Source organism: Nicotiana tabacum, chromosome 16 (genome assembly GCF_000715075.1).
Source record: "Nicotiana tabacum cultivar K326 chromosome 16, ASM71507v2, whole genome shotgun sequence".
NCBI classification, from domain to species: Eukaryota; Viridiplantae; Streptophyta; class Magnoliopsida; order Solanales; family Solanaceae; genus Nicotiana; species Nicotiana tabacum.
The window spans coordinates 69,928,633-69,955,098 of record NC_134095.1 but is presented as its reverse complement, the minus strand read 5'-3'; positions in this window follow the sequence as shown (position 1 = coordinate 69,955,098).

Below are 26,466 nucleotides of genomic sequence, written 5' to 3'. Positions count from 1 at the left end.
TTTCTAAAACAAGTGATCACCTTTTGGGTCACATTCTCTACCTCTAAAATAATCGTTCGTCCTCGAACGAACATAAGAAGAAAGTACCTGAGTTGGGGAAAAGAAGGGGATAACGGCTCCGCATATTGGACTCGGACTCCTAGGTCGATGCCTCAACAGGCTGACCTCTCCACTGAACACGAACATATTGGAAACTTTTCGATCTCAACTGGCGAATCTGCCGGTCTAGAATAGCTACCGGCTCCTCCTTATAGGATATGTCCTTGTCCAACTGGACAGTGCAAAAATCTAACACGTGGGATGGATCGTCGTGATACTTCTGAAGCATGAACACATGAAACACTGGATGCACGGCTAATAAACTCGGCGGCAATGCAGGTCTGTACGCCACCTCTCCCACTCGATCAAGAATCTCAAACGGGCCAATAAACCTAGGGCTAAGCTTGCCCCTCTTCCCAAATCTCATCACGCCCTTCATAGGCGATACCCCGTAGAAATACCCGCTCACTGACCATGAATGCCAAATCACGAACCTTACGATCGACATAACTCTTTTACCTGGACTGAGCTGTACGAAGTCTATCCTGAATGATCCTGACCTTGTCCAAGGCATCCTGAACTATATCTATACCCAACAACTGAGGCTTTCCTGGCTCAAACCATCCAACCGGCGACCGACATCGCCTACCATATAAAGCCTTATAGGGAGCCATCTGGATGCTCGACTGGTAGCTGTTGTAGGCAAACTCTGCTAAAGGCAAAAATTGATCCCACGAGCCTCCAAAGTAAATGACACAAGCTCGGAGCATATCTTCCAAAATCTGAATAGTACGTTCAGACTACCCATCCGTCCAAAGATGAAATGTTGTGCTCAACTCGACCCGTGTGCCCAACTCATGCTGAACTACTCTCTAGAAATGTGAGGTAAACTGCGTACCTCGGTCCGAAATGATAGACACGGGCACACTATAAAGACGAACAATCTCTGGGATATAGATCTCAGCTAACCTCTCGGAAGAATAGGAGACTGTCACAGGAATGAAATATGCTGACTTAGTCAGCCTGTCAACAATAACCCACACTGCATCGAACTTCCTCTGAGTCCGTGAGAGTCCAACAATGAAGTCCATAGTGATACGCTCCCACTTCCACTTAGGAATCTCTATCTTCTGGAACAAACCACCAGGTCTTTGATGCTCGTACTATACCTACTAACAATTCAAACACCGAGCCACATATGCAACAATGTCCTTCTTCATCCTCTTCCACCAATAATGCTGCCGCAAGTTCTGATACATCTTAGCGGCGCCCAGATGAATAGAGTACCGGGAACTGTGGGCCTCCTCTTGAATCAACTCTCGGAGTCCATCCACGTTAGGCATACAAACTCGACCCTGCAGCCTCAAAACTCCATCATCTCCTAATGTGACCTGCTGGGCACCTCCGTGATGCACTATGTCTCTAGGGACACACAAATGAGGATTATCATACTGCCGATCTCGGATACGCTCCAATAAAGAAGAACGAGCGACTATGCAAGCTAACACACGGCTGGGGTCAGAAACATCCAACCTCATGAACTGATTGGCCAAAGCCTGAACATCCAAAGCAAGCGGTCTCTCACCGACCGGAATATACACAAGACTGCCCATACTGGCTGACTTCCTACTCAAAGCATCGGCCACCATATTGGCCTTTCCCAGATGATATAAGATGGTGATATCATAGTGTTTCAATAGCTCCAACCACCTTCTCTGCCTCAAATTTAGCTCCATCTGCTTGAATAAATATTGCAGACTCTTGTGATCCATGAACACCTCACATGAAACGCCACACAAATAATCCCTTCAAACCTTCAACGTGAACAATGACTGCTAACTCCAAATCATGAACTGGATAATTCTTTTCGTGAATTTTCAACTGACGCGAAGCATATGAAATAACCTTGTCATCCTGCATCAACACCGCACCAAGTCCAATATGAGATGCCTCACAATAGACTGTATATGGTCTTGAACCTATGGACAAAACCAACACTGGCGCCGTAGTTAAAGTTGTCTTGAGCTTTTGAAAGCTCACCTCACACTCGTCCGACCACCTGAACTGGGCACTCTTCTGGGTCAACCTGGTCATCGGAGCTGCAATAGATGAAAACCCCTAACCCGAAATATTTGGATATACTTATTAATTATGGAATTGAAGAATTAATTTTTTTTATATAGTTATTGGACCTATGCTAGTAGAATGTATTATAATATATAAGATAATATTAAATAAGTGACTAGTGGACTAATTACACCTTGTAAATAGAGAACCTTGACTTTTTGTGGTGTAATAAGCAAGTGGGCCACGCCCATCCCTGACATGAGATTTAAGAGGTGATAAATATATTATGACTTATATTTGACTATGGGAAAAACATTAACTCTAAAGAGGCACCATCATGCGTAACTAATCGGAGAGCATAGAGGAGATAAAATAATACAAAGAGGCTTGAAAATAATGATGCACAGTAATTGAAAGAGACGAAGTGTTGCTGTTTAAGTTGACTAACTTCTACGTGAGAAGCTTGTGAAGCAACCTAAGTGATCAGGTAAATTTATATCTATTTCTATCCTTTAGTAGCATCTTTAATTAAATACGAGTAATATAGTTATCAATGTATATTTTGATAATGATTAAGACAATGATAAAAAGAAAAAAAAATTATAATGAGGAGTGACTTTTAAAGATGAGATATAAGATTTAGGAATTTGAAAACAAAATTTTTATACTGATTTGCTTCAATAACGAATTTGTATCAGTTAGCACATTAGAATATAGGAACAATCATTATGTCATGAGTTTAGTAATGAATAAGCTAAGAAATAATGAGAATAATGGTTAAGAATTTAACTAGTATATGAAAGTTGTAGATTTTTGCATGTTAGAAAAGAATGGTATAAGCAGGTGAGTTCTCCTAAGACGTTACATTGCAGCGTTATAGTACCTAGTTTGGCATTTATTTGCATACAAATTTTTATTAATTTAGACCGAGGGTTAGCTTTAATTTTGGCTTGTCCTAACATTGTGAAAGTTATTCAACTAGACTAGTTAGGACGTGTTATTCAATATTTTGGATAGATTGAGGTTATTGGAGGCCGTTTGATTGGTGTTCGAGACGTTGCAAGGTTGGAAAACTTCCCGGTAGCGAGGTAAGTGAGACTTTAAGCTTTGGGTGCTCTAAAATCCATTTTGAAAGTATATTTTTTTCTGTCTGGTCCATGTGTTGGAACGAGCATGCACTTGGCAAAATCGGTGGTCTTTGATCAGCCTCAAATATATATTATTTTGTAAAATGCTAAAATTATTTAATAAGTGATTTGTAGTGTAGTGTGATGTGACGTAGCCTTGTGCTATGGCGTTGGAGCGTTAGAAATTATTTCTTCATCGGCTTAATATATTTGGGGCATTGTGTATGCCACCGCTATATTTTGGGACATTGTGTATGTCGTCGTGATATATTTGAGGCATTGTGTATGCCGCCGCTATATATTTGGGGCATTGTGTATGCCGCTGCTATATATTTGGGGCATTGTGTATGCTACCGTGATAGATTTGGTGCATTGTGTATGCTGCCGCTATATATTTGGGGCATTGTGTATGCCGCCGTGATAGATTTGGGACATTGTGTATGCTGTCATGGACTCGTTGGGGTGTTTGGTTAATTTCCTACACTACCGTTAATGACAAGTCCTTAGTGTAGATTGTATTAAGATATATATAGTATTGCAGTTGAATAATTGTTTGGACCTTATAGAGTAATTATATGATAAAAGAATTTATGTGTATATTATTTGTGTACTCGTGTGTGTTTGTATTTTCTAACACTTGTTCCAGAGGTATTCAGAGTGGCGGGTCGATGATCTTACTGGGTTATATTTACGTATAACTTACTCTTTACCTGCATGTCCATGCAGATACTATTGGTGAAGAAAAAGCTAGTAGTTCACTAGAGTTGATTCAGTTGTTGAGGTGAGTCGCCGCATTATTTTGTGGAGGCTGCCCAAAGAGTCTTTATCATTTATTCATATGAGATCTTTTGTAATTCTCTTAGATGCTCCATGGCCTAGTGTGGGATTTGGTCTAGAGTTTTATTCTAATATTTTGAGATATTAATTGTTCGTAATAGTTATCAGATTATTTGGATACTCATTTAATTAATCAAATGCTGCAAATTAATGGCTAAGGTAAGAAAATATGGTTCACTTGGCAGGTGGTGTTAGCTGGGTGCCAGTCACGTCTAGGGGGTAGTTTGGTAAACCCCTCCACAAACTGATGATAATAGCCTGCCAAACCCAAGAAACTACAGATCTCTGTAGCAGATGCGGGTCTAGGATAGTTCTTGACTGCCTCTATCTTCTTCGGATCTACCTGAATACCCTATGCTGATACAGTATGACCCAAGAATGCAACCGAACTCAACCAGAACTCACACTTCGAAAACATAGCATACAGCTGACTATCTCTCAAAGTCTGGAGAACCACGCTCAGATGCTACTCATGCTCCTCCCGGCTGCGAGAATAGATAACAATATCATCAATGAAGACTATCACGAATGAATCTAAGTAAGGCTTGAATACTCGGTCCATCAAATCCATAAAAGTTGCTGGGGCATTTGTCAACCCGAATGACATCACCGAGAACTTATAATGCCCATTCCGAGTGCGGAAAGTTGTCTTATGGACATTGGATGCCTTAATCCTCAATTGATGGTAGCCAGATCTCAAGTCAATCTTCGAAAATACCTTGGCACCCTGAAGTTGATCAAACAAATCATCAATCATAGGCAATGGATACTTATTCTTGATTGTAACCTTGTTCAACTGCCGGTAATCTATGCACATCCTCATCGATACGTCCTTCTTCTTAACAAACAATACTGGCGCACCCCAAGGCGAGACACTAGGTCTAATGAAGCCTTTATCAAGTAAGTCTTGCAACTGCTCCTTCAACTCAGGCGGGGCCATACGATACGGCGGGATAGAAATAGGCTGTGTTCCCGGAGCCAAGTCAATGCAAAAGTCTATATCCCTGTCGGGTGGCATACCCGGCAGGTCTGAAGGAAAAACCTCAAGAAACTCACGAACAACAGGCACCGAATCAATAGAAGGAACCTCGACATTAGAATCACGAACATATGCCAAATAAGCCAAACACCCCTTCTCGACCATATGCCGAGCCTTTATATATGAGATAACACTACGGGTAGAACGACCAGGAGTCCCTCTCCACTATAAATGAGGCAACCCCCGCAAGGCTAAGGTCATAGTCTTGGCATGACAGTCCAAGATAGCGTGGTAAGATGATAACCAGTCCATCCCCAGTATGACATCAAAATCCACCATGTCCAGAAGTAACAAATCTACTCGAGTCTCAAGACCCCTAATCACAACTATACATAAACGATGGATACGATCTACCACAATAGAATCACCCATCGGTGTAGACACATATACATGAGCACTCAAAGAATCACTAGGCATGACCAAATACAGTGCAAAATAAGATGACACATAGGAGTACGTAGATCCTAGATCAAATAGAACAGAAGCATCTCTACTACAAACCAGAACAGTACCTGTGATAACTGCATCGGATGCCTCAGCCTCAGGCTTGGCTGGAAGAGCATAACATCAGGGCTGGGCCCCACCACTCTAAACTACATCTCTGGGACGGCCTGCTACTGGCTGGCCTCCACCTCTAACACCTCTACCTCCACCTATAACTGGCTGAGCGGGCTGTGGAATACTCGGTTCCTGAAGCATGGCACGGGAACCCTGATGCTGAGAATTGCTCGATGTTTGAGGGAAAATCTAGAAATATGCCCCATATTGCCACAAGTATAACCCTTGGCTGCTGAGACTGCTGACCCTGACGACCTGAATGACCACCCCAAAAACTCTGGAGTGGCGATGTACTGATAGGAGCTGGTGGTGCCCTGTGTCACACCTCCTTTTTACCTGCGCCCGCAGGGGTGTAGGGGGAGTTTTTCCAATTAAAGGACAATCGAAACGAGATTTATTATTTAATTCAGAGTCGCAACTTGGGAGATTTATGGTGTCCCAAGTCACCGGTTGAATCTCTAATCGAGGAGAATATTGACTCTGTATTACAGTCCGCAAACCAGAAATCTGGATAAGGAATTCTGTTAACTCGAGAGAAGGTGTTAGGCATTCCCGAGTTCCGTGGTTCTAGCACGGTCGCTCAACTGTCATATTTGGCTTATTTATCTGATTTTAATATATTTTGAACCAATGTACCAATTTTAACCTTGAACCACTTTTATCATTTATTATTTAAAGAATTGCAACGTCGTGAGAATGCATCTCGAATTGCACTACATAAATGTACCCCCAATTTTCGATACGTTCCAACTTCGTTGAGATTTGGATTTGGGTCACATAAATGTGCACCCGAGTTTAGGAAGATAACATTATTAAATACGCGCCTAAAGATACTAACGCGTTGTTATTTTGAGAAAAGCCATAAAGTTCACTATGCGGCCTGTCTCGAAATCTAAGCGTTTGAAATAACTATTCGTTGAGGGCCCCGTAATTTGTAATTTATTCGACGAGGCATGCCTCACTTATTTTTAGAATGGCTAATCAGTCACTTCTATTATTTATTATTTTTAAAGAGATTGTAACGTCGTGAGAATGCATCTCGAACTGCGCCACATAAATGTACCCGCAATTTTTGATACGTTCCAACTTCGTTGAGATTTGGATTTGAGTCACATAAATGTGCACTCGAGTTTAGGGAGGTAACATTATTAAATACGCGCCTAAAGATGCTAACGTGTTATTATTTTGAGAATGTCGCGAAATTTGCTAAGACGGCATATCCCGAAACCTAAGTGTTCATCATAAGCACCTATTGAGGGCCCCACAGTTTGCAACTTATTAGGCGAGGCACGCCTCGTTTATTTTAAAGATATCCTAAAGCGACTATGGTTCTCTATATACTTTTGTCTCTAAAGATAGAGAAAAGGCCTAATTAATTACAAGCGTGCAATGTCCCAACTTTTGTTGTTCGAACCAACAACTTAACGATGACGCACCTCAACGACAATGCATACCTTCATTTTAATTGACAGACATGAACTCCAAAATTCCTAAACCAATTTATCATACCCATTAACTATTACAAACTATGGATTTTAATGAACCGATTTAATGTAAATGAGCCTTTCTTTTCCTTACTTTTAACTGATTTCAACACTAATCTACCAAAAACAACTCAAGTTTTGCTTACTATCGAATTCAGAAACTGTTATTCAAACGAAGACATCCTAATACACTAGCATGATTAATGATAAAATTACTAGTGAGCAGGATGAATATTAATAGATCAGCTCATGAATTGAAATATTACAAGTTCATTACCCTTTTAACCTGACATTAATCTAGATCCACCTATTACTGATGACAATCGAGTTCTTCCAAACTGATTCAACAATCCCATTTCACAAACCTATTGAACTGACTACACTTCATACCATTCCAAGGGTTTAATTTAACAGTTCAATATTATACAATGTCTAACAGATAACCCACCTTAAAAACAATTTTGATTATACACATAACTAACACCTATATAATAGGAAAACATCTAAACTACTATCAATTAAAATGCAGGAAGTCCTCAGTTGAACAATAAATATGTTCGAACATTTCATTTCAAACTTCAACGAGCTTACATCAATGTGGTTCAGGGTAGTGTACCTGGTATTGGAATACAAGAAGAAGAAGATCAACAGAGTAGTATGTAACACAGCAACAACAACAATAACCAGCAACAACCAGTAGAAATAACACCCCAGCACAAGCAGTCCAAAACCCAGGAGTGAAAACAGAAAATACCAAGCAATTCACAGACAGGAACATAATGTATTCAGAAATGAGACAGGAGAGTAGATTTTCTGATTTCTGTTCTTCAGATTATCAAATAATAGTCACTCAGAACCTAAATTAAATAGTAACAAACTGACTTTGATTTTCAGTAGTCAAGAAGACCTCACTTTTTCAGGATTTAGCTCTCAACCTATTGAATTCTTTAGGGTAAAAACTCAGCTTGTATTTCACTCATAAACTCTAAATTTCTGATGTCGAAAATTCCCTACCCGTACTCTATAACTCTCACCTTTTCCTTTTCAGATTCCAAAAGCCCCCCTAAGATTTCCAGAATATTTTTCTTCCTAAGGTCTTCCCAAAAGAAAAGCCAGACCAGACTCTCCAAAGAAAAAGCCCCCCCTTCATTCTGTCCAGACCCCTATTTATACCCAAACCTCAACCCCTTTCCAGCTCTAAGGAGCACTTAGCTAATTAGGAAAGTATTTCTGCCCACTACTACATGTTTTGTTCTCCTTTTAATTCACTTGTTCCCCACTAGAGTATGTTTTTTCCATTATCCCTTGTCCTTCCCTTTATTTAAATTCAAATAGGTGTGGGCATCTATTTCTTAATCCATTTCCTTTAAACCTTCTACACCATCATGTTTTGTTCCCCAGTAGCACTAAACAAATGCATTAGTTTAATGTTAATTAAGTGCTTTACTGATAGCCCACTTAGCAAGACCATTTTTCCAAACGTTTAAACCCCAAATTACCCCTGAATTTACTGTGATTTACTGTCCTAGTCCAATCCTCCCTTTAATTGGTAACAACCCCAAATAGATATAACCAATTCAACTTATCAAATTCAATCAGTAATTCAAACTAGAACTCAGGTCAGATCAAATAGCATAAAAATAAAGACCAATGCATCTGAACAAAATCATATTGAACTACCAAGGTTAAATTTCAGACCATGATTGACACAGATACATGGGAATGACTAACTATGTTCACAACTCTAAATCAAACAAAATAAATTTTACTGTCACATACTGGATGAAAATAACTGAATTTATATGTAAAATGATGAACAACAAAACAAACAAGGAACCAGACATCACAGAAAGTGAGATCATTTGAACTAGTAATACTAGTAACCAATTACAAGACTAGACAAAGTTTTTGTGCAAGAACATTACGTGCACTGACCTTTATAACCAAATTAAAAAGAAAAACATACTTAAACAATGCAACATATGCCAATTGACCAAGACGCTAAAAACTGGACCAGAAAAAGGTCCGAAAGAGGAGAAAGATTAATTGACAAACATAACAAGGAAACCAAATTAGGCAAATAACAAACAATAATCAAAGGAGAAAAAGGAAAAGATGAGAAATACCTCAAAATCAGAAACCCAAATGAATCCCATTCTCATTGACACTTCGTTTTGAAATTTTGAAGCCAAAACGGACCTTAATCGAGTGTTCTCGACTGAGAACACTTGACTAAAGTCGGTTAAGACCTCAAACCTTTAACCTCGTACATAGTCTGAAGCTGGTTACTCTAGGGTTTGCCTTCGATCTGAAATCCGAAAAGCTCTAACAAGATTTGGACAGAACCTGGGTGGGATTTGGAGTGAGGGAGTCAAGGAGGTTACTGGGTGTTACTTAGGGATGGCTTGGGAGGTGGCGCCGCCATTAGAGAATCTTGTGGCGGCGCTAGGGTTTGGACCTTCGAATGAATATTTGAAATGCTTGGGCTTGATTCGAAGGGAAATGAGTATGAGACTGGAACGAGGAAGTCTTGGGGAAGCTGTGGTGTGAAATTGGAGGCCATTGGACGAGATAGGGTTCCGACCTGATTTTCGATCTAATATTCGAAGCACACGACTGGGATTCGAGGGATAAGAGTTAGGGATTTGGAATGGGGAGGTCGAGGTGAATAAGTGGTGAAAAGATGGGGTCGTTTGGACTACCAGAACCGCCATGAGGCGATTTCCGGTGGACGGAGCATGGTGGTAAGAGGCGGAGGATCTGTTTGGTCTTTGAAGCTCAGAGACGAAGAGGTGGGGGGGGGGGGGTTGGCTTGGGGGTGGGGGGCGGGGTATGGTTTGAAGTGTATATATATGAAGTGGCGGAATGAATCCAGGCCGCTCGATCTGATAAAATCAATGGCTTGGATCCATTCATTAATGGGAACGACGTCGCTTCACTTACCTCGAGACCGGATCGGTCTTGGATGGGAATGGGTCGGGTATTGGAGGAATTGATCTGGACCATTTGATCCAATCAAACGAATGGTTGAGATTGACTGACTTCAAACGATGTCGTTTAGATTAGTCACAGGTGGACTGGATTTGGGGCGGGTATGGGCTGGTTTTTTGCCAGGTTTGGCTGTGTTTTGGATTTGGGCTTGGCCAAATTGGCCCAACTGAATTTTCCTCTTCTTATTCTCTTTTTTTTTTCAATTTTCCTTTTCAACAATAAAAATAAAAATCCTAATTAAATTATAAAATCGACAATTAACTAAAAATATTGACTCTCAATAATAACTCTCACACGAAATTAAACATCAATAAAATCACACAATTCGGACATCAAATGCAAAAAATGCAAAGTACATATTTTTGTGATTTTTCCATTTAGTAAAACAAACTTGATTGTTTAATTAATTCCTAAATTGTAAAATTAAATCCTAAATGCACATGCAACACATATTTTGTATTTTCCTTAGAACATGCACAAATAAATCACAAACAACACAAAACCGTTTTTTTATTTGAGTTTCTTGGGAGTAGTTCTCATAGGGCAAAAATCACGTGCTTACAAGTGAGTGTATACGAGCGATTTTTGCCCGTTCGGCTACTCCTTGTGAAGCATTTTTTGAAAGATTTGACCGAACCTCTGCTTCAAAGGTTTCCTACATATCCCCGGCTAAAAGCGAATCAGGTCAATGTAGTTCGGGAAGTTTTGGTAGCTGGGACTACCATGGGACTGCATTTTTGCTGTTACTGCTTCTGCATGCTGTTGCTACTACTTTTCGATCTCCTTATTACACCGTGCCAAAAGAAAACAAGAAGCTAGACTTAAACTAGGAATTACAAACTCTTATCTATCTCCGACTTGTTCTTGTAGTCTTCTTTCTGGTTTCTGCGATGGGATTCATGCCGGGGGGTATTTTTGTTGTAACCCTCCGCATTACTGACTTCTGACTTGATCTTGAAATGTATTCCTCTGTTCTGCAGGTGGGCTCCTGACTTCAACTTGAATATGTACTCCTTTCTTCTACAGGCGGGCTCCTGACTCCAATAGCAACTTTAAAATAAACACCTCCATTCTACAGGCGGGCTCCTGACTCCTTCAACTTAAAATATGACAACCTCCGTTCTACAGGCGGGCTCCTGACTCCTTTAACTTAAAATATGACAACCTCCGTTCTACAGGCGGGCTCCTGACTCCTTTAACTTAAAATATAACAACCTCCGTTCTACAGGCGGGCTCCTGACTCCTTTAATATAACAACCTCCGTTCTACAGGCGGGCTCCTGACTCCAATAGCGACTTTAAAATAAACACCTCCATTCTACAGGCGGGCTCCTGACTCATTCAACTTAAATATAACACCTCCATTCTCCAGGCGGGTTCCTGACCTCAACAATTTCTTAAAAACATAACACCTCCATTTTCTAGGCGGGCTCCTGACTCCAATAGCGACTTTAAAATAAACACCTCCATTCTACAGGCGGGCTCCTGACTCCTTTAACTTAAAATATAACAACCTCCGTTCTACAGGCGGGCTCCTAACTTCATCAACTTCAAATATAACAACCTCCGTTCTACAGGCGGGCTCCTGACTTCATCAACTTAAAATATAACAACCTCCGTTCTACAGGGGGGCTCCTGACTTCTTCAACTTAAAACATAACAACCTCCGTTCTACAGGCGGGCTCCTGACTCCTTCAACTTAAAATATGACAACCTCCGTTCTACAGGCGGGCTCCTGACTCCTTTAACTTAAAATATAACAACCTCTATTCTACAGGAGGGCTCTTGACTTCTCAACTATTTCGTAAAATATAATACCTCCATTCTCCAGGCGGGCTCCTGACTTCAATAAACCTTAAAATATAACACCTCCATTCTCCAGGCGGGCTCCTGACTTCAACAACTTCTTAAAATTATAACACCTCCATTCTCCAGGCGGGCTCCTGACTTTAGCACTTCTTAAAATATAACACCTCCATTCTCCAGGCGGGCTCCTAACTTCAACTATTTCATAAAATTAGAACACCTCCATTCTCCAGGCGGGCTCCTGACTTCAACTATTTCATAAAATTATAACACCTCCATTCTCCAGGCGAGCTCCTGACTTCAACTACAACTTGAAATATAACACCTCCATTCTCCAGGCGGGCTCCTGAATTCAACTACAACTTGAAAATATAACACCTCCATTCTACAGGCGGGCTCCTGACTTCAACAACGACTTAAAAATATAATACATCCATTCTCTAGGCGGGCTCCTGACTTCAACAATTTCTTAAAAATGCATTCTATCGCCGTGGTTCCTTCCTGCCTCTTGAACCATTTTCCTTCTAACTTGAATCATCTTCTTTCAGAACTGCTTCCCTCAAAATCGGTGTTTCATTCCTCTGAAAACTGATGGGGATAACACCGGTGTTTTATTTAAAAATATGTTATTTTCCTCCTTCAAAAACTACTTCCCTTAAGCTGGTGCTTTCCTTCCACTAGAACTACTTCCCTTAAGACTTGTGTCATGTTCATTCCGAAATTGCTTCCTTTTGAAACTTGTTTGGCCTTTTTCCGAAAACTGCTGGGGATACCATTTTCCCCCAAACTTGTGTTATCTTGCTTCTTCCCCAAGTGGGTACCGGACTTCCAGAAAATTTTCAAAATGAAAGAAAATTTTCTGCCCCAGTTTGACAATCTTTCTTGTATCATGATGTCTTTTCATCATTTATAACATTTCCTGTCCATGCTTCAAATCAAAGAAAAATTTTGTTAGTTTAAAACGTGGTGAATGGTCGTGCCATTCCTTCTGGGGATGATTTTCTCTTTCTCCTTTCCCAGATTTGTGTTCCATTACATCACCAAAGCTTGCTGGGGATGAGATTATTTGTTGGGGATAATATTCCTGCTGGCGATCATATTCCTGCTGGGGATGGTTTTCCCCCTCTTCTTTCCCTGCTCCGTGTTGTCCGACCCTCTTGGAACTTGGTCGATAATCTGCCAGGGATGCTCTTGTTTCTTGACGATTCTTTATCCACCAATTGTTGATTCCCACTTTTCTGCATACTTTCCCCGAAATCCTAGACCAATCCATCATTTGGTCTTGCAACGAACGTCTTTCTCGTTCCATTGCATTATCTTTGGCCCGTCCTATCCACATTGTGTTTTTGCACCATCTTGGCAACTAGTAATAAGCTCTAAAAATCCTTTTCAAAAACAAACTACTGGGAAGATAAAGTCTTTAAAAATAAAAAAATAAAAATGATGAATTCAAGAAAAAAAAAAAGAAGAGTAGTTTTCTGAAAAATGTTGGGGAGAAGAAAAAAGAAAAAGCTTATCTGAATGGTACAACCGATCCCAATGATCACGTCGTGCATTTTGGATTAGCCAACCCAGTCTATTTATATCAATCAATCTTTCTGATGACCTTCTTTGTTGGGGATATGTAAGCGCCTAATTCTTTTGTCGACTCAACATCTTTGCACTGCTTGATCCCTCGATGGATCCTTTCCGTCAATCTTATCTTGTTTGCCTCTTTTGACCCTTTGTCGCCTCATAGTGCCCTTAGAGGGGTTTTCACTAATAAGACTTTCTCATTTCCCTCAACTATCGTCGCCTTATGGTGCCTGTGAAGGTTTTCACCGATAAGACTCTCTCATTTCCCTCAAATCTCGTTGCCTTATGGTGCCTGTGAAGGTTTTCATTGATAAGACTCTCTCGTTTTATTTCTCTCAACTTCCGTCGCCTTATGGTGCCTGGGGAGATTTTCACCGATAAAACTCTTTCATTTTATTTTATTTTTTCAGATGGGGATTGGAGTGTTACCGATATGACTCTCTCTGCTGGGGATTCTTTTGGCTATCAATTCATTTCCAGCTTATGATCCTGTTCTCTGCTGGGGATTCTTTCGGCTATCAATTCATTTCCAGCTTATGATCCTCTTCTCTGCTGGGGATCAGATTGTTATTCCCGACTTCCATTTGCATGACTTGGCACTTCTCAGATACTGATCGGGAGGTCTTTTTTGGACATCAATATGGGTTATTGTGTATGGCTAAAAGAAAAGGGGTATCAAAAGGTTCAAAATAATTTTGATGGGTAAAACATTACAACTCTTGGAATCAAACTTCCTTCCCAAAATTACAAACACAACTTCTACCCCAGTTTTTTTTCTTGGGGATTTTTGATTCTTATTACACTATGACCGAGTCGTGAGGCGCCTACGTATCCTTTTTGAGGAATTAGGTCAAACGTAGTTCCCAATTCCTTTGTTTTTCTTGTGATTTTTTTTGTCTTTATTATCATTATTTTTCTCTTCTCTTTTTCTTTCATTTTCACTACTGATTCCAAAAGAGGGGTATGCAAGAATAAATAAGGCTAAACAGGGGAAGCAAAGGTTGAAGTGTTTGGATGGAAGAACAAATTGCCTCCATCATTTCATTCTCCGATACCATGCCAAATGCAAACAAACAACAATTACAATTGAAAGAAATCATACATAATATCTCTTAACTGCGTCAGAATTGATATCCATGTCGACGCATTTCCCTTCGATATCTGTTAAACATAAAGCGCCGTTGGACAACACTCTGGTTACAATGAATGGCCCTTGCCAATTCCGGGCGAACTTGCCCTTTGCCTCAGCCTGATATGGGAGGATGCATTTCAGCACTTGCTGGCCCACTTCAAACTTCCGAGGACGCTCCTTTTTGTTGTATGCTCTTTCCATTCTCTTTTGATATAACTGGCCATGACACACAGCGGCCAATCTCTTTTCATCAATCAAGTTCAACTGCTCCAAACGAGTTTTGACCCACTCGTCATCATCAATCTCATCCTCAACGACAATCCGAAGGGATGTTATCATTGCTTCAGTTCCGTATACCAACAAATACGAAGTTGCACCTACCGAAGTACGAATAATAGTGCGATAACTCAACAATGCCAATGGTAACTTCTCATGCCATTGTCTGGATCCTTCTACCATCTTCCTTAGTATCTTCTTTATGTTCTTGTTGGCCGCCTCGACCGCTCCATTCGCCTTGGGACGATATGGTGTGGAATTATGGTGTGTAATCTTGAACTGTTGACGTACTTCTTTCATCAAACCGTTGTTAAGATTAGCACCATTGTCCGTGATGATCACTTTTGGGATCCCAAATCTACAGATGATATGGGAATGAACAAAATCTACCACTGCCTTCTTGGTTACCGACTTGAAAGTTTTAGCTTCAACCCACTTAGTGAAATAATCGATGGTCACCAGAATGAACCTATGACCGTTGGTAGCTGCCGGCTCAATAGGTCCAATGACATCCATGCCCCAGGCAACAAATGGCCATGGTGCTGATATTGTATGCAATTTTGTCGGCGGAGAATGAATCAGATCTCCGTGTATCTGATACTGATGGCATTTCCGCACGAAACTAATACAATCACGCTCCATAGTGAGCCAATAGTACCCTGCTCGAAGAATCTTCTTCGCCAATACATATCCGCTCATATGTGTCCCATAAACTCCAGCATGTACCTCTGTCATAACTGTCGTGGCTTGACTAGCATCTATACATCTCAGCAATCCCAAATCTGGTGTTCTTTTGTACAACACTCCTCCACTGAGGAAAAATCCATTTCCAGTCGCTGAATGGCTCTCTTTTGATCTCCGGTGGCCTGCTCCGGGTATATCCCCATCCTGAGGTATTCCTTGACATCATAGAACCATGGTTCGCCATCCAGTTCTTCCTCTAACATGTTGCAATAAGCATGCTTATCACGAACCTGAATATGCAACGGGTCAACATGAATTTTGTTTGGGTTGTGCAACATTGATGCTAAGGTGGCCAAAGCATCGGCAATCTCATTATGAACTCTTGGGATGTGTCTGAACTCCACTGATCGAAATCGCTTGCTCAGATCGTGCAAACATTGTCGATATGGTATGAGCTTCAAATCCCTTGTTTCCCATTCACCCTGAATCTGATGCACCAGGAGGTCCGAGTCTCCCAAGACCAAGACGTCCTAGACATCCATGTATGCAGCTAGCCGTAAACCCAAAATGCATGCCTCATACTCAGCCATGTTGTTGGTGCAATAGAAACGCCACTAAGCCGTAACATTATAATGATGTCCTGTTTCAGAAATAAGTACTGCTCCTATTCCAACTCCCTTCGCATTTGCGGCTCCATCGAAAAAAAACTTCCATCCTGGCTCCTCGGTCATTTCCAACTCATCTATATGCATTGCTTCTTCATCAGGAAAATACGTCCTCAAGGGCTCGTATTCTTCATCAACGGGATTCTCAGCCAAGTGATCAGCCAATGCTTGGGCCTTCATGGCCATCCTCGTCATATAGACGATGTCGAATTCTGTGAGTAATATCTACCATTTCGCCAATCTCCCTATGGGCATAGGCTTCTGGAAAATATACTTCAGTGGATCCAAGCGTGAAATGAGATAAGTAGTATATGAGGACAGATAATGTTCAATTTCTAGGCCACCCAAGTTAGGGCGCAACATGTCTTCTCGAGTTAAGTGTACTTAACCTCATAGCCTGTAAACTTCTTGCTGAGATAATAGATGGCTTGCTCCTTCCTTCCTGTAACGTCATGTTTCCCCAGTACGCAGCCAAACGAACTCTCCAGGACCGTTAGATAAAGAATTAATGGTCTTCCCGGCTTAAGTGGAACCAACACAGATGGATTTGATAAATATCCTTTGATTTGGTCAAATGCTTCCTGACATTCTGCCATCCATTCTACCACAGCATCTATCTTCAGTAGCCGAAAAATGGGTTTACAAGTTGCTGTGAGTTGAGTAATAAACCTGCTGATATAATTCAACCTTCCCAACAGACTCATTACTTCTGTCTTGTTCTTCAGAGATGGCAAATCTTCGATGGATTTGATCTTTGACGGGTCCGACTCAATGCCTCGCTGGCTGACAATGAATCCCAATAGCTTTCCAGATGGAACACCAAATGCACATTTGGCCGGGTTGAGCTTAATATCGTACCTTCGAAGTCTTTGGAAAACTTCCTTAGGTCTGCTACGTGGTCTTCCTGATGCTTGGATTTTATGATCACATCGTCCACGTATACCTCAATCTCTTTGTGTATCATGTCATGAAACACAGTAGTCATTGCTCTCATGTACATTGCCCCAACATTCTTCAAACCAAATGGCATTACCCGGTAGCAATAAGTCCCCCACGGCATAATGAAAGCCGTCTTTTCCGCATCTTCTTCATCCATCAGAATCTGATGATACCCAGCATAGCAATCCACAAAAGAACCGATCTCACGTTCGACACAATTATCGATCAAGATATGGATGTTGGGTAATGGAAAGTTATCCTTTGGGCTTTCCCTATTCAGATTGCGGTAATCGACACACACCATGATCTTCCCATCTTTCTTCGGCACTGGCACCATATTAGCCAACCAATCAGGATATCGAGTGACCCGAATAACCTTTGCTTGCAGCTGCTTGGTTACTTTCTCTTTAATCTTCACACTCATGTCTGTTTTGAACTTCCTCAATTTCTGCTTGACGGGAGGGCATACCAGGTTAACGGGCAATTTGTGAACCACTAAATCCGCGCTTAACACCGGCATGTCATCATACGACCATGCAAAAACATCTTTGAACTCAATAAGTGCTTTGATTTTCTTCCCTGATATTCGGTGCAATGTGGATGCTTATTTTAGTTTCCCTGATATCATCTGCATCCCCTAAATTGATGGCTTCTGTGTCATTTAAGTTGGGCTTAGATTTCTCTTCAAACTGGCTTAGCTCTCTGTTTATCTCTTCGAAGGCTTCATCCTCATCGTATTCCGATTCATCATTATAATCGACCTCTTGTACAATTAGTTCGGAATTAGATTGATTTTTTAGACTGGGTTGAAGATCCGTTGTGCATGCCATGTCATTAGAACCAATATAAAGAGAACTGTTCATAAAGGGAAAAGAAGAAAACAAAATTAGAAAAAAATAAGAAGAAAAAAGCTTTCACTTTAGTAAAATACAGGATAACAGAGTTTCACACTTTGCCGAATACAAAACAAAACTGGATTACAACCCTGGAATAATCCAAAAAAACAAGAAAGAAAAATCAGAGCCCACTACCAAGACTCCCTCCGGGTAGGAAGGGGAGTAGCCATCCAATTGTTGATATTTGCCCTAGGCCCCACAAACTGTACATCTAACCTACTGGACCCTTCTCCAGCTTCTATCATGTTGACATCGGCGAACAGCCTTTCAAAGCCCTCATTCAAATCTCCATCTGGCCCAATCAGTGGTCCAAGAACTTTCGGGACCGACAACTTTCTGATACCTGCTCTGACAAATGATCTGGATAGGCGCGGGATTGGCTTGGGAAGGACCCAGACTCTTTTCTTCAACTTGCGGGCCTGTCTCACATCCGTCACTGTAGGCTTGAACCCCAACCCAAAGGTATGCAGATTTTTGGGCAAAGAAACCGGCTGAACAATACCCTGAAGATCAGCCACTAAACCTTTGCCTGGCACAAACCCGTTTTTCAACATCTCCGAGGCTACCATGACAGTTGCAGCTGCTATTTTGGGAAGTGGGATACTTTCACCCTCGGGAATTTCGTCCACTAAAACCGTATCGAAAACTTTGTAAACCCACGCCCCCTTGTCATCGCCAGTCTCTATGAAGGGTACGATGGCATTACTTACGACGCTTGTATTGTCTTCCCCATGTACTACAATCTCTTGCCTATCCCATTCGAATTTGACCATCTGATGTAATGTAAAGGGCACTGCTTTGGCGGCGTGGATCCACGGTCGCCCCAACAGAAGATTATATGACACTGCCATGTCTAACACTTGAAACTCCATGGTGAACTCGACTAGACCAATTGTTAATTCAAGTATGATTTCACCCACTGTGTCTGTACCACCACCATCAAACCCTCGAATATAGATGCTGTTCTTGTGAATATTGTCACCATCGACCTTCAGTTTGTTCAATGTGGCCAAAGGACAGATATTGGTACTAGACCCATTATCAATCAGTACTCGAGTGACTACCGAGTCTTCGCACGTCACGGTCAAATAAAGGGCTCTATTATGTTCTGTACCCTCCACGGGCAACTCATCGTCTGAAAAAGTGACCCTGTTGACCTCAAAAATATTGTTTGCTATTTTCTCCAGATGGTTCACAAAGATCATATCCGAAACATGGGCTTCGTTCAGAATTTTCATTAATACCCGGCGGTGCTCATCTGAATGGATCAATAAGGATAACAATGAGATATGTGCCGGGGTCTTCCTCAACTACTCGACAATGGAGTAATCTTGCGCCTTCATTTTCTTTAAAAATTCTTCCACCTCTTCCTCGGTAACTAGATTATTTGTCGCTACTGGATTGGCCATTCTTAACTTTACGGGAGCAAAACACCTTCCCGAACGAGTTAACCCCTATGCCTCACATATTTCCTCCACAACTTCCTTCCCCTTATGCATTACCATTACTTGACTGTAGCTCCATGGCACAACTTTCTCGCTGATTATCGGCAACTGCATTACTGGCCTGATAACAACTGGTCCTATGCATGCCCCCTTCACGGCTACTGGCTTGCTTGATATCCCTTGCACCGTTACTTTGACCGGCTCTGGATTCTTAGCAATATCAGATAAACTCTTCCCCATCACCACCACTGGCTTGCCTTTTACCCTTTCCGACTGTACTACCGCTTTTCCACTGATCGACTTTTCTTTCGGCTGGCACGGATCATCATTACTGTTTGTGAGGGCTTCTTGAACTTTCCTCCTTCGTGCACTAGTTCGATCATGTGGGCTTTATAGTGTGCCGACAACGAGTTCTGATTGATGTTAGGTGCCTCTGGCTCCTGGACCTCGATCCTATTTGTGTCAATAAGATCTTGTATGCCAGTCTTCAACTTCCAACACTTCTCAGTATCATGCCCGGGAGCCCCCGAGCAATATTCACAGCTTACCGAGTGGTCCAGATTTTTGGGAAGGGGATTTGGCAATTTGGGCTCCACAGGACTCAATAGGCCTAACTGCCTCAATTTGTGGAACAGAGTAGTATAGGTTTCTCCCAGCAGAGTGAATGTTCTCTGCCTCTGCACCCTTTCATTCCTGAAAGTCTGATTCCCATGGAAACCTGGTCCCGAAGGATTCCTGTAGGCCCTTGGTGGTGGATATATGTTTTGTGGAGGTGGATATGTATTTTGTAGAGGTGGATATGTATTCCGGGGAGCCAGCGCACGCCATTGCAGGCAGGCCGGAGGCTGGGTGTAAGTTTGGGCGTGATGGACAGAGAAATGTGGCTCTTGTGGTAGGTAGTAGGGCTGTGGAGGGCCATATGGAATGTGCAGGTAATTTGAGTGATGGGGTCTAGGTTGGTAGTGAGGGGGGGACCTCTGGATATGGACCAAGTACCTGCCTCGACTGTTGCGACATCTTCCCTTTTCTTCTTTCCGAGCGCACCTCCCGTGCCGCTCTAGATGGCCTGAGTGGTTGCTTTAATCACCGAATAGCTCAGGATTTTGTTGGACTTAAGTCCCTCTTCAATCATACCGCCCATTTTTACTACTTCGTTGAAAGATTTGCCAACTGACGTCACCAGGTGACGGAAGTAAGTTGGCTCCAGAGTCTGCAGAAAGTAGTCCACCATTTCCCCCTCTCTCATCGGAGGATCAACTCATGCCGCCTGCTCTCTCCAGCGGAACCCAAATTCTCGAAAGCTTTCCCCGGGCTTCTTCTCAAGTTTCAGCAATATGAGACGGTTAGGGAGGATCTCAAGGTTGTACGGGAAGTGGCCTACAAAAGCTTGTGCCAGATCGTCCCAAGTGTACCACCTTCTAGGATCCTGTCTTGTGTACCATTCCAGTGCAGACCCGCTTAGAATTTGACCAAAATAAGCTATCAATAGCTTGTCTTTTCCCCCGGTTCCTCTCATCTTACTGCAAAAACCTCGCAGATGTGCCATTGGATCACCATGCCCCTCGTATAGATCAAACTTTGGCATCTTGAACCCTGCCGGCAATTGAATGTCAGGGAATGGGCACAGATCTTTATAGGCCACACTGACTTGGTTGCCTAACCCATGGATATTCCTAAAGGATTGCTCCAGGCTTTTAAACTTTTGAAGCACCTCGTCTTGCTTTGGGCTATTAGCCGGCTTTTCAGTCTCTACCGGGATCTCGAAGTGAGTATTATAAGTATGAGGCTCTAGTGCTTTGAAGGTTGGTTCAGGGGGTAATATTGGTTATCGTGAGCCTAAAACAACGGCTCGCTGGGTGATCTTTGCAGCGTGGCTGGTGGGGTGCCACGTAAATAGGAACATTTGGTGGAGCAGGGTTTTGATTAGGTTGTGAAGCTTGGGGATCATAGGCATTCCTTCCCTAATAGTATTGGTGACTGGGGAAGCTTGTTGAAGGGCCGGGGGGAAGGTATTATGGCGTGTGTCATGGTGGGAGAGTGGGAGTAACGGGAGGGTCGGGCACTTTTTGTACCCTAGCTAAGGCCGGCTGCATTTCTTTCATCTCTTGTCTCATCTTATCCATTTCCTCCTTCAGCATTTGATTCTCCGTCCTTTCATCCTCGACACTTTGGTATGAACTAGTCATGCTTTTTAGTAGGGGCCTTTTGGATCTTGTTTGGTAATGGTAATCTGCCAGAATGTTCTAACAAACTAACTGGTTCGAAATCTCTGGATCAACAACAAACTTGTTAGCGTTAAAGTTTAACACATATTGCAATTCCACGTTGGGGGATGCAATGTTCCTAGGTTGTTTAACCATTTCTAACATGTCTTTGCTTCGACCGCATGCGTCATTCCGGCTTACTTTGTTTGTGCCTCGTTTAAGTGTTTCTGAAACTTTCTTTATCTCTCTTTTTATTTCTTTCTCTTCCTTTCTTTTATTCACTTTGCCTTTTCTCTTTTCTTTTTAGTGGAGGTTGAATCTTATGTGGATTGCCTACGTATCATGTCCCCGCATGAATCAGACCGCGTGTAGTTCTACCACTAGTGCGGAAGATAAAGACACCATTTTTGGATTTTTCAACCTTTACTAACAAAACGTTTTATTACAAGGAAACATTTTTGAAAGGAAATTGACAGACTTGATATAGACTACACATTTTATGCCAAAAAGGGAAATACAAACTCCGACGGACAGCAGACTCTGAAGACAAGGAAAATACAGACTCAAACTATGAATGTTTCAGAGTTTTGAATTTCGGCGCCCGCGGGGCGTCGTTCGGCCTCGCCACGGGCTTTGGTGCAAGGCCTCTTTGCAGATCTTTCAAATCTTCCATTATCTGGTGGACATAAATCATTATTGAAGCAAAGAAAATGGTACGGGACATATCCTCACAAGCTAGGCACTTTATGGTAATGTAGTGCCCGATATCGTCGATTCTTCCCTTGATTCTGTCCCTTTCCATAAGCAATCGCTCTATTTGTTGATTTCGCATCCCCAGCATTTGAGCGTTGTAAAGGAGTTGATCCTGAATCTGTTTCTCCATTCGGTCCATTAGATCATAGTACCGCTTCTTATCTGCTCTGGCATCTCGGGCTTGTCTGAAGATCCGCTCTTTGAGAGTGGATATTGTTTCTCTCAGTATAGCAATGTTCCTTTCGTAGTCCCTCTTAATTTGTTGCATAGACTGTGCTCGCTCTTCTGCCTTCTTTATCCGTTTTGCTTGGATTCTCGCTAGACCAGCTTTAGATTTTTCCTGGTCTTCTTGATACTCGAGGAGTTTCTTCTTTAGACCGTTTATGAGCCTTTCATCAGCCCGACTTCTCTTTGGGTTTCTGGTAGCTATTTGCATTTCCTGGATTTGATCTTTGAGGACCTCGTTTTCCTGAGCTAGTTTTCTCTTTTCTCCCTCATCTGCAGCGATATGCAAATCTTTCTCAAATTTCAAATCTATAACTTGCTTCTCCAACTTGCCTATTGTAACCCTGTACTCGTGCTCTTTAGCCAACCAATCCCACTGTTCTTGCGACGGCTTAACGAATTCCTGGAGATGGGGTCTTTTAGCCGGCCTTTCGTGCTCAAGTTCTCTCTTGTACCAAGCAAGGTATCCTGGCACCACTTTGCCTTTGGCCTGATCCTGCAAGCAAGTATCTGCTTTTAAATATTGGCATTCACTCTAGATCTAACGGACTCTTGCTTCACAGAACTGTCCGTCAGGGCTAATCTCAATTACTTGAGCACTAAGATCTTCCTCCTATTGCACTGTTTGACATCTCCCGAGTTATCTAAAAACCCGATATGGCGCGTAAGGCTGAATGCTCTTTAGCCCCATCAATAGAAAGTGGGTCCTAGCTGCCGGCGTATGGATGACCTCGTCAACAGGAAACCATCCTAGTGTCCACTGTATTTGGATGGCGGTGAGGGTCCTAAAGAATGATGTCCACGCCGTAACCCCCTCGGGTAGACTGACCCCTTGATTTTTGTGTAGAACTCTTCTATGCAAGTTTTCTTCGAGGAACCATAACTCAAGAGCTGGGAACGGTGGCAGAGATGCTCAATCATCCATATTTGTAGCAACAAGTTACACCCCTCGAAAAAGTTCCCTCTGGCTTTGCAGGCTATGAGAGCTCAGAAGATATCAGATACTATCATAGGCGCAAGAGTGCTTTCGTCTTGAATGAGCAAGGTACTGACGACCCCAGCTATTTTCAGATCAATGTTTCCGTCTTTCCTTGGAAATACCAAAAGGCCCAAAAAGGTTATCATAAAAGCCACTCGTCTATGCTCGTCCCATTTCTGTCGGTTACTTTTACTGCATAACTTGTTATTCGGGTTGTTGAATTCTCCGACATGATCCGTATCTATCGTATATGAAGCGCAGATTACAAAAACCTGCGGCCAAATCTGGGTTATGGACCATCCTGGGTATCTTTAACGAATCTAAAAACCGATTCACAGTGACAGCTCTTGGAGAAACCAGGTATTTTTGCCTCAAAGGAACTTCAGCATTTCCGATGTACCCGGCTATTTCCTCCAAAGTCGGGGTGAGTTCAAAATCGGAGAAGTGGAAGACATTGTGTGCCGGGTCCCAGCAGGTGACCAAAGCTCTTATGATATCCCCCCGAGGCTGGATTTCCAATAAACCCGTAAGACCTTTTAGATATTTCTTGACCTCATCTTGTCCTTCACCACCTAAATCATCCCACCATAGCCGCAACTTGAAAGGGATTTTAGTCATTATTAAAAAGGGTTCATTTTGCATCGTGCTCATTCTGCATATTTATTAAGGTGATTAAGCAAAAAATAAAATTTATTTGACTCAACCAATTGGCTATTTTTTAATTTTTCACAGATTAAAAGAAAGATCTGGTTCCGTAAATGGCCTTTCAGCACTTCGGGAATGAAGATTTTGAGGCTGGGTGAGTCAACCGGTCAAAAATCCAAAAAATGGCTACAAGTGGCCGTTTATGCAAAGTCAGCCTTCCGGCGTTCCTTTTGGGAACATTCGGCTATTTTGACGAAAACGGCGTCACCCGACTTATTTATGACAAAAATTAAAATTTTGACATTTTTGTAAAGGGGAGGTTGGACCCGATGAGGGTTGCCTACGTATCCCGCACCCTGTGAGAATCAAACCGGCGTAGTTCGGGTAGATAAGACAAACTTCTTTTGAAAACAAGACTCTTTTCAATGGAAAATAAAACCATTTTTCATAAACAAAACCCTTTTTTCATTTTCTCAAAAATTCGACAGAGTTTCGATGCTATTTGGGCATTGATTTTTTTTTTCAAAACAGGCGATTAACTACCTCTATCTGTCTTTCCTCAAAGTATTCAAAAACCAGTCAGCATGCAAGTCCGAAGCAAACAAATGCACAGGTAGCAAGTTGGATGCATCAGGATGGTCTTTTGTCATTTTGGTACACCTCTCCTAGACAGACCCAACCCCTGTGTTGAGCCTCCAAGGTCAAATGCACATGATGCAAACAAACGTTCCTACTAGGGATCCGGCATGAAGCTGAGTTATTCTAGGTTCGTAACCTGGGTATCTGTTCTAGATTGTGTACCCGAGCGGACAACTCGAGTTGAGGAGGGGGCTACGTACCGGGGACCCGCGAGATCGTCCGGCTTTGTAACTTGTCCGACCTCTTTCTTATTTCAGGGTATGACACTAACAAAATAGGGAGTCTCAACCAGTAAGCACATCCCCGGAGGTGAGAAGATAAGGGTTTTGTAGCAGTTTATATACAGTTCAAATAATATTAAAGCGATAAAAGCAACATTTTGCACATTTAGGCCAAAACATGTAATAAGATCAAATAATAAATGAATCCAAATAATAACAATTATTCTAGGCTCGAATTCTTGAACCATGAACTAGAGATTCTGGGTTATGTCCCCAGCAGAGTCGCCAGAGCTGTCACACCTCCTTTTTACCTGCGCCCGCAGGGGCGTTGGGGGAGTTTTTTCAATTAAAGGACAATCGAAACGGGATTTATTATTTAATTTAGAGTCGCCACTTGGGAGATTTATGGTGTCCCAAGTCACCGGTTGAATCCCGAATCGAGGAGAATGTTGACTCTGTATTACAGTCCGCGAACTAGAAATCCGGATAAGGAATTCTATTAACCCGAGAGAAGGTGTTAGGCATTCCCGAGTTCCGTGGTTCTAGCATGGTCGCTCAACTGTCATATTTGGCTTATTAATCTGATTTTAATATATTTTGAACCTATGTACCAATTTTAACCTTGAACCGCTTTTATCATTTATTATTTAAAGAATTGCAACGTCGTGAGAATGCATCTCGAATTGCGCCAAATGTACCCGCAATTTTCGATACATTCCCAATTTTGGGGGGGGGGGTCTATTTTTATATGAGTAGGATCTTTTATCATTTTAATACTGCGATGTATACCTGTTGATACATATATTCATTGTTTTAATATTTGTAAGAATTATTGTTTTTCTGTGTTGGTAAGTCTCAAGATTATCTTTATAAAATTCAATTTCTTTTTCTATAGTTAATAAAGCTTTATTACGCAGATTATTATTTCTAATTATATTTTTGCAGATTTTAATATTGTGTTTAACACAATCTATTTTTCTATTTGTGTTACAGAGGTGTTTAAGTGATCTCCATTTCTGGATATTATAGAATCTTATGTAATGAAAGGTATTATGTTTCATTTATAAAATGATTTTAGTAACTTGATATTTAATCATTAATCTAATATAAATCTAATTCATATAAATCTAATATATCAATTTCTTCTGATACAATTAGTTCTGTAAATCCTTGTTCCATTATATATATTATTTCAAAAGTAACTAAAATATCATAAATTTTTCTTTTAACATCATTATTAA